The sequence below is a fragment of the Bos grunniens genome, chromosome 11 (genome assembly GCF_055505025.1).
Source record: "Bos grunniens cultivar Pamir isolate PY7600 chromosome 11, Bosgru_T2T1.0, whole genome shotgun sequence".
Lineage (NCBI taxonomy): Eukaryota > Metazoa > Chordata > Mammalia > Artiodactyla > Bovidae > Bos > Bos grunniens.
In genome coordinates, this window is record NC_141175.1 from 56401858 (window position 1) to 56410646 (window position 8789).

The window sequence follows — 8789 nt, forward strand, 5'->3', positions numbered from 1 at the left end:
TTTATATACTCTCACATCCATACATGACTACTGGAATAACAATAGCTTTGACTAGACAGACTTTGTTGGCAAAGTAATGTCTCTGCTTTTGAATATGCTGCCTAGGTTGGTCATAACTTTTCTTCCAAGGAACAAGCATCTTTTAAGTTCATGGCTGCAGTCACCATCTGCAGTGATTTTACAGCCCCCCAAAATAAAGTCTGTCACTGTTTACACTGTTTGCCCATCTATTGCCATGAAGTGATGGGACTGGATGCCATGATCTTCGTTTTCTGAATGTTGAGCTTTAAGCCAACTTTTCACTCTCCTCTTTCACTTTCATCAAGAGGCCTTTTAGTTCCTCTTCACTTTCTGCCATAAGGGTGGTGTCATCTACATATAAGTGCATATGATGTACTCTGCATATAAGTTAAATAAGCAGGTGACAATATGCAGCCATGGCGTACACCTTTCCTGATTTGGAACCAGTCTGTTGTTCCACGTCCAGTTCTAACTGTTGCTTCTTGACCTGAATACAGATTTCTCAGGAGGCAAGTCAAGTGGTCTGGTATTCCCATCTCTTTCAGAATTTTCCATAGTTTATTGCGATCCACACAGTCAAGGGCTTTGGTGTAGTCAATAAAGTAGAAGTAAATGTTTTTCTAGAACTCTTTTGCTTTTTCAATGATCCAACAAATGCTGGCAGTTTGGCATCTGGTTCCTCTGCCTTTTCTAAATACAGCTCAAGCTTCTGGAGACTTTCTAAAGTTATAGTAATCAAGACACTGTTGTATTGGTGAAGGAATAAATCAATGGAACAGAGTAGAATTGAACATATCTAGTCAACTAATTTTTGACAAAGGATCAAATGAAATAAAGCAAAGATACTTTTTTTTAATATTTTTAATAAATGGTGCTGGAACAAATGTACATCCACATAAAAAAAAGAAAAGAAAAAAAGACTGAACCTATACACAGGCCTCAATCCCTTCACAAAAACTGAATTAAATGCATCATTGACCTGAATGTAAGATACAAAACTATAACATTCATAGAAGATAACAGAGGAGAAAATGTAGATGATCTTTAATATGATGATGTCTTTTCAGATATAACACCAAAGACATGATAAATTATTGGTAAGCTGGTCTTAATTACAATAGAAATTCTGCTTTGCTAAAGACAATATCAAGAGAATTAGAAAGCAAGTCATAGACTAGGAGAAAATATTTTAAAAGATAGATCTGTTACCTAAAATAAACAAAAACTCACTCAACAATAAGAAAGCTAACAACCAATTAAAATGGGATGAAACCTTAAAATATAACTCACCAAAGATATACAGGTGGTAAATAGACATCTTAAAAATGTTCCCCATCCTATGTCAACACGGAAATGTCAATAAAAACAGCAATGAGATACCATTCCATATCTATTAGAAATGCCAAAATATGGAATGCTGACATTAAGTGCTGATAAAGATGTGGAACAAAGGACATTTTCATATGTTCCTTTTGGTAATACAAACTTATATAGACATTTTGGATAACAATTTACAGGTTGCATACAAAACTACATATATTCTTACCATATGATCCAGCAACCTCTCTCTTTGGTTTTTCCCAAGGAAGTTGAAAACTTACATACAAAATCCTGCACATAAGGTGATTTTTGACCCAAGCTTCCCTTTTCCTCACTTTCAGGACTCCTGGCGTCAAACCCAACACATTATCTTCAATGCCTCTTGGCATGATGATTTCATCCTTTTCTCTGTTCATATTCTTCCTTTGCTCAAAAGGACTTTTAGGGTAGTAAAAATACTTTGTATAACTTTATAATGATGAATACCTCATTGTACTTTGGTCCAAAAAAATAGAATGTACAACCCCAAGAGTGAACCATAATGGAAACTATGGAAAATTTTTTTTATTTTTTTAACTTTTTATTTTATATTGGAGTACAGCTAATTAATAATGTGCTAATTTCAGGTGTACAGCAAAGGGATTCTGTTATAGATATGTATGTATCTATTCTTTTTCAATATCACAGTAATACAAGTCTATGCCCCAACCAGTAATGCTGAAGAAGCTGAAGTTGAACGGTTCTATGAAGACCTACAAGACCTTTTAGAACTAACACCCAAAAAAGATGTCGTTTTCATTATATAGGACTGGAAAGCAAAAGTAGGAAGTCTAGAAACACCTGAAGTAACATGCAAATTTGGCCTTGGAATATGGAATTAAACAGGGAAAAGACTAATAGAGTTTTGCCAAGAAAATGCACTGGTCATAACAAACACCCTCTTCCAACAACACAAGAGAAGATTCTGTACATGGACATCACCAGATGGTCAACACTGAAATCAGATTGATTATATTCTTGGCAGCCAAAGATGGAGAAGCTCTATACAGTCAGCAAAAACAAGACCAGAAGCTGACTGTGGCTCAGACTATGAACTCCTTATTGCCAAATTCAGACTTAAATTGAAGAAAGTAGGGAATACCACTAGACCATTCAGGTATGACCTAAATCAAATCCCTTATGATTATACAGTGGAAGTGAGAAATAGATTTAAGGGCCTAGATCTGATAGATAGAGTGCCTGATGAACTATGGAATGAGGTTCGTAACATTGTACAGGAGACAGGAATCAAGACCATCCCCATGGAAAAGAAATGCAAAAAAGCAAAATGGCTGACTGGGGAGGCCTTACAAATAGCTGTGAAAAGAAGAGAAGTGAAAAACAAAGGAGAAAAGGAAAGATATAAGCATCTAAATGCAGAGTTCCAAAGAATAGCAAGAAGAGATAAGAAAGCCTTCTTCGGTGATCAATGCGAAGAAATAGAGGAAAACAACAGAATGGGAAAGACTAGAGATCTCTTCAAGAAAATCAGAGATACCAAAGGAACATTTCATGCAAAGATGGGCTCGATAAAGGACAGAAATGGTATGGACCTAAAAGAAGCAGAAGATACTAAGAAGAGATGGCAAGAATACACAGAAGAACTGTACAAAAAAGATCTTCACGACCCAGATAATCACGATGGTGTGATCACTGACCTAGAGCCAGACATCCTGGAATGTGAAGTCAAGTGGGCCTTAGAAAGCATCACTAGGAACAAAGCTAGTGGAGGTGATGGAATTCCAGTTAAGCTATTTCAAATCCTGAAAGATGATGCTGTGAAAGTGCTGCACTCAATATGCCAGCAAATTTGGAAAACTCAGCAGTGGCCACAGGACTGGAAAAGGTCAGTTTCCATTCCAATCCCAAAGAAAGGCAATGCCAAAGAATGCTCAAACTACCGCATTATTGCACTCATCTCACACGCTAGTAAGGTAATGCTTAAAATTCTCCAAGCCAGGCTTAAGCAATATGTGAACTGTGAACTTCCTGATGTTCAAGCTGGTTTTAGAAAAGGCAGAGGAACCAGAGATCAGCCAACATCCGCTGGATCAGGGAAAAAGCAAGAGAGTTCCAGAAAAACATCTATTTCTGCTTTATTGACTATGCCAAAGCCTTTGACTGTGTGCATCACAATAAAGTGTGTAAAATTCTGAAAGAGATGGGAATACCAGACCACCTGATCTGCCTCTTGAGAAATTTGTATGCAGGTCAGGAAGCAACAGTTAGAACTGGACATGGAACAACAGACTGGTTCCAAATAGGAAAAGGAGTACATCAAGGCTGTATATTGTCACCCTGTTTATTTAACTTATATGTAGAGTACATCATGAGAAACGCTGGACTGGAAGAAACACAAGCTGGAATCAAGATTGCTGGGAGAAATATCAATAACCTCAGATATGCAGATGACACCACCCTTATGGCAGAAAGTGAAGAGGAACTAAAGAGCCTCTTGATGAAGGTGAAAGTGGAGAGTGAAAAGTTGGCTTAAAGCTCAACATTCAGAAAACAAAGATCATGGCATCAGGTCCCATCACTTCATGGGAAATAGATGGGGAAACAATGGAAACAGTGTCAGACTTTATTTTTCTGGGCTCCAAAATCACTACAGATGGTGACTGCAGCCATGAAATTAAAAGACACTTAGTCTTTGGAAGGCAAGTTATGATCAACCTAGATAGCATGTTCAAAAGCAGAGACATTACTTTGCCAACAAAGGTTCGTCTAGTCAAGGCTATGGTTTTTCCAGTGGTCATGTATGGATGTGAGAGTTGGACTGTGAAGAAGGCTGAGCGCAGAAGAATTGATGCTTTTAAACTGTGGTGTTGGAGAAGACTCTTGAGAGTCCCTTGGACTGCAAGGAGATCCAACCAGTCCATTCTGAAGGAGATCAGCCCTGGGATTTCTTTGGAGGGAATGATGCTAAAGCTGAAACTCCAGTACTTTGGCCACCTCATGCGAAGGGTTGACTCATTGGAAAAGACTCTGATGCTGTGAGGGATTGGTGGCAAGAAGATAAGGGGACAACAGAGGATGAGATGGCTGGATGGCATCACTGACTCGAGGGACATGAGCCTGAGTGAACTCCGGGGGTTGGTGATGGACAGGGAGGCCTGGCATGCTGCAATTCATGGGATCGCAAACAGTCGGACACAACTGAGGGACTCATCTGATCTGATCTGATTCTTTTTCAAATTATTTTCCCATTTAAGTTCATACATAGATTTGAGCAGAGTTCTCTGTGCTATACAGTAGGTCCTTGTTGGTTATGCATTTGAATAATACCATTCCAGAAACTATGGGCTTTGGTTGATAGTGATATATCCTTGGTTCTTCCTTAGTAAAATGCATACCATTCTAATGAGTGTTGTTGATAATGGGAGAGGATATGTATGTGTGGACACAGGAGGTGTATGAGAAAGGTCTATATCTTTCCCTCAAATTTTTTATAAGCCAAAAACTCCTCTAAAATAATAGTATCTACAAAATAATATTTCTGAATTTTCACCAAAGACAGTTCAACAGGATTTTCAATTACTTGCACTTTAATTGTTTCTTTGATTAGATTAGATGAATAGATTAAATAATTACCAAACAAGGTAGCAATAATTACAATTAAATCATTTCTCCAGAATAAAAAAATGTATTACAATGTCTATAAAAGCATCTAGCATGATTTCACTTGTCATTTGGCTGCTTTTCATCATGTTACTATCTGACTAAATCAGTTTAATACCATGATCAGACCCATAACTTAATTTTTGTATGTTAACAGGTCTTCTTTCCTTGTTGCTAGATTCTTGTCAAACAATGAACATTAACTGTAGCACACATCAGCCTGCCTTGCCCAATTAGCTCAGCTTAATTTTCCTTTGGACTAAAATTACCATTATTTCATTTACAGTAACCAATATTTTCTGACACACCTACAGTGAGCTATTGGTCCACCAGAGATAAAAGGACACAGTGAGTCACTGTCTCTTTTATTAAGGGGAAATAAATGAAGCACTCAAATGCTTGTTTTTAAAAGTACAAATCTGAATAGCAAATTAGAAATTTTATTTTTTCTGTGCCTGGAAATAATCTCAAGCTATAAAGTAGTTTACTTCCCATGAATCTCCTTCATACACTTTCCATTTCAGGAAAACTGAAAGAATAATCTCCAATTTCATGCAGGATTTTTCAAACTAATATAAAAAGTACTACTATCCTTGTATTTTACATAGTGATTTAATTTATTATATAAAAGTATAAGATTTTTAACATAGAATAACATAATATAAAAAGGTACCTGCATGGATGGTTTTATTTACATTAATTCCTCTGAATTAAATATTTATTTACCCTCCAATGTCAGATTACCCAAATAATATTTACTATCAACATCAAATCCTAGACTGTAATTTTTAATGAGGCTCCTTTTATTCCTCATTCACCACACTAAGAAGAATATCACTATCTACTAAACACCAGTTAGTGTTTATCTCCTATTTAGTAGCTTTTGTGCATTCATTATGACTTTTAATTATTGATTTACAGTAGCAAATTCACATAAGTTCTACTTATTTGGGATCTTAGTACTGAATTGACTTTAGATTTCTAATCTCATACATCTGTCACAGTTTCAATAAATTTTTATTGAGTGACTAACAGGTTGTGAGGATAAACCTCTATGAAAAATGTTGCCAATAAGTCAGCAATAGCAAAAACACCAACAAAGTAGAACTTAAATGTTCCTTGGAATAAATAGTAGGCAGATGAAAGAAGCTAAACAGAGACTAGTAGAAGTAAAAACAAGATTCATAACATCCTAAGAGTAGAAATGCACCAAATGTCTGTTCACAGGAAAATGATAAACAATCATAATATATTTATACAATGGACTACTATACAGGCATTTAAAAAGAATGAACTGCTGATGCATGTTCTTTCCTGGTGGCTCAGTGGTGAAAGAATCCATCCGCCATTGCAGGAGATACAAGTTCTATCCCTGGGTCAGGAAGATCTCCTGAAGAAGAAAATGGCAACCCACTCCAGTGTTCTTGCTTGGGAAGTCCTATGGACAGAGAAGCCTGGCGGCTACAGTCTATTGGGTTGCAAAAGAGTCAGACAGGACTTGGAGACTAAACAGCAACAACAAGAAGTAATGCATACAGTAACATGAACAGTTCTCAAAAACATTTTCAGGGAAGGAAATCAGACACATGAAAATGTACATACTGTACGCTTACAGTTTTATAAAGTTCCACAAGAGGTAAACCAAATTAATAGTGGTAGAAACCAGGAAACTGTTCCTAGCTTGGGGGCAGTTTAATGAATCAAAATTAAAAGATTTTTAAGGCTAAATTGCTATATCCACAATTATAGTGGGAGACTTTAACACAGGCATAGAAAAAGTATTGTCTATAGAAGTTTTATAAACTAAAAAGAAGTATAATCTATATATACATACTAAACCTCAAAGCAACAACTATATAATAGTCATTCTTTTGATGCTCACATGTAAAATGCTTGCAAAAACTGACCACACAAATTCCATATAAGAAATCTCAAAATTCTCAAATTGTGTATCTATTACATTCATATTTGAAATATATGTCAAATTAAATGTATCATATCAAATTGTGTATCAAACTATACTACATAAAACATGTTTTCTTAATATAATGTATATAGTTAGAATCAACAGTTAAAAGACAATTATATATATTTTATTTATATATATTTTTAATTTGGAAAGATCACACGTATAGTCTATAAGTTAAATAATAAATTCGATTTAAAGTTAGAAATTTTAAGAAATCTTAAATTCTTTAGAAATAGTGACAGTGAAATCTGCATATCAAAATTGGGGGTATTTAGAATACCAAAGGGGCTTCCCTGGTGGTCCAGCTGGTAAAGAATCCACCTGCAATTCAGGAGACTCTGGTTCATTTCCTGGATCAGGAAGTTCCCCTAGAGAAGGGATAGGCTACCCACTCCAATATTCTTGGGCTTCCCTTGTGGCTCAGATGGTAAAGAATTCTCCTGCAATGCAGGAGACCTGGATTGGGAAGACCCCCTGGAGGAAGGCATGGCAACCCACTCCAATATTCTTGCCTGGAGAATCCCCATGGACAGAGGAATCTGGTGGGCTAGAGTTCATGGGGTCACAAAGAGTTGGACGTGACTGAGTGACTAAGCACAGCACAGAACACCAAATCTATCTCAACCCTGAATACTCATGGGAAGGATTGATGCTGAAGCTGAAGCTACAGTATTTTGGTCATCTGATGCAAAGAGCTGACTCATTGGGAAAGTCCCTGCTGCTTGGAAAGATTGAAGGCAGAAGAGACAATCAGAGGATAAGATGGCTGGATGACATCATCACTGCATGGAGTATAAACTTGGGCAAACTTAGGGAGATGGTGAGAGACAGGGAGGTCTGGCATGCTCTAGCCCATGAGATCACAAAGAGTCAGACACAACTGGGCAATTGAACACACACATACAGTACATCAAAAGTGCTTTCAAGTGGAGCTACTGGTATAGAACCCACCTGTCAAGTCAGGAGACATTAGACATGCAGGTTCAGTTCCTGGGTCAGGAAGATCCCCTAAAGAAAGACATGGCAACCCACTCCAGTATTCTTGCTTGGAGAATCCCATGGACTGAGGAGCCTGGCGGGCTACAGTCCATAGGGTTGCAAAGAGTCAGACACAACTGATTTGACTTAGCACACAGGCACGCTCCTTGGAAGCCTAGAAGTTTTACTATGACCTCCCATCTTCCCAAGTCAGTTAAAACAAATTCACTTTTACTTGATAGTTTTACTCAGACCTGCCAAGGAGTCTCCATCTTTCCATATCATACAGTTTGGTATCACTCAGAAAGAAAATTAATTAGTCACCCTTTAAAAACAAAGATATGAGCATTTAAAAACACAGACATACACACTGAAGAAAAAAAGTTAAACATTTTAAAAATTTAAAAAAAGAAATAGCTTTGTTATAGGGCTTTATTTTTAGAAACAAAAGTGAAACATCTGACTATTTGTACACAGTAAGGGCCTCATAGTTCTTGTACCTATTTTATTGAACTAACAGCTATATTTTTTCCCCTAAGGGAAACAGAGTTCAGGATACTTCACTTGTTAAAAGACACATTTATTTGAATAGAAAAAACAAACAAACAAAAACCAAAACAGAGACAGGGGAGCAGGGAGGTATGCTTTGAGGGGGAAGTCAGCAAGCTCCTATATGATTAGCTTCAAACATGAAAATATTCTGATTAACTTTCATGACTATAGATCTTTCGCAAAGCAGAAGACTAAGTTTTTTCTTATAGCCACCAGCTATGTTGATTTGTTTTCTAGAGAAAGTCTAAGCCCTTAATAAGGCAGCAAAACAAAATAAATTTAATAAAGC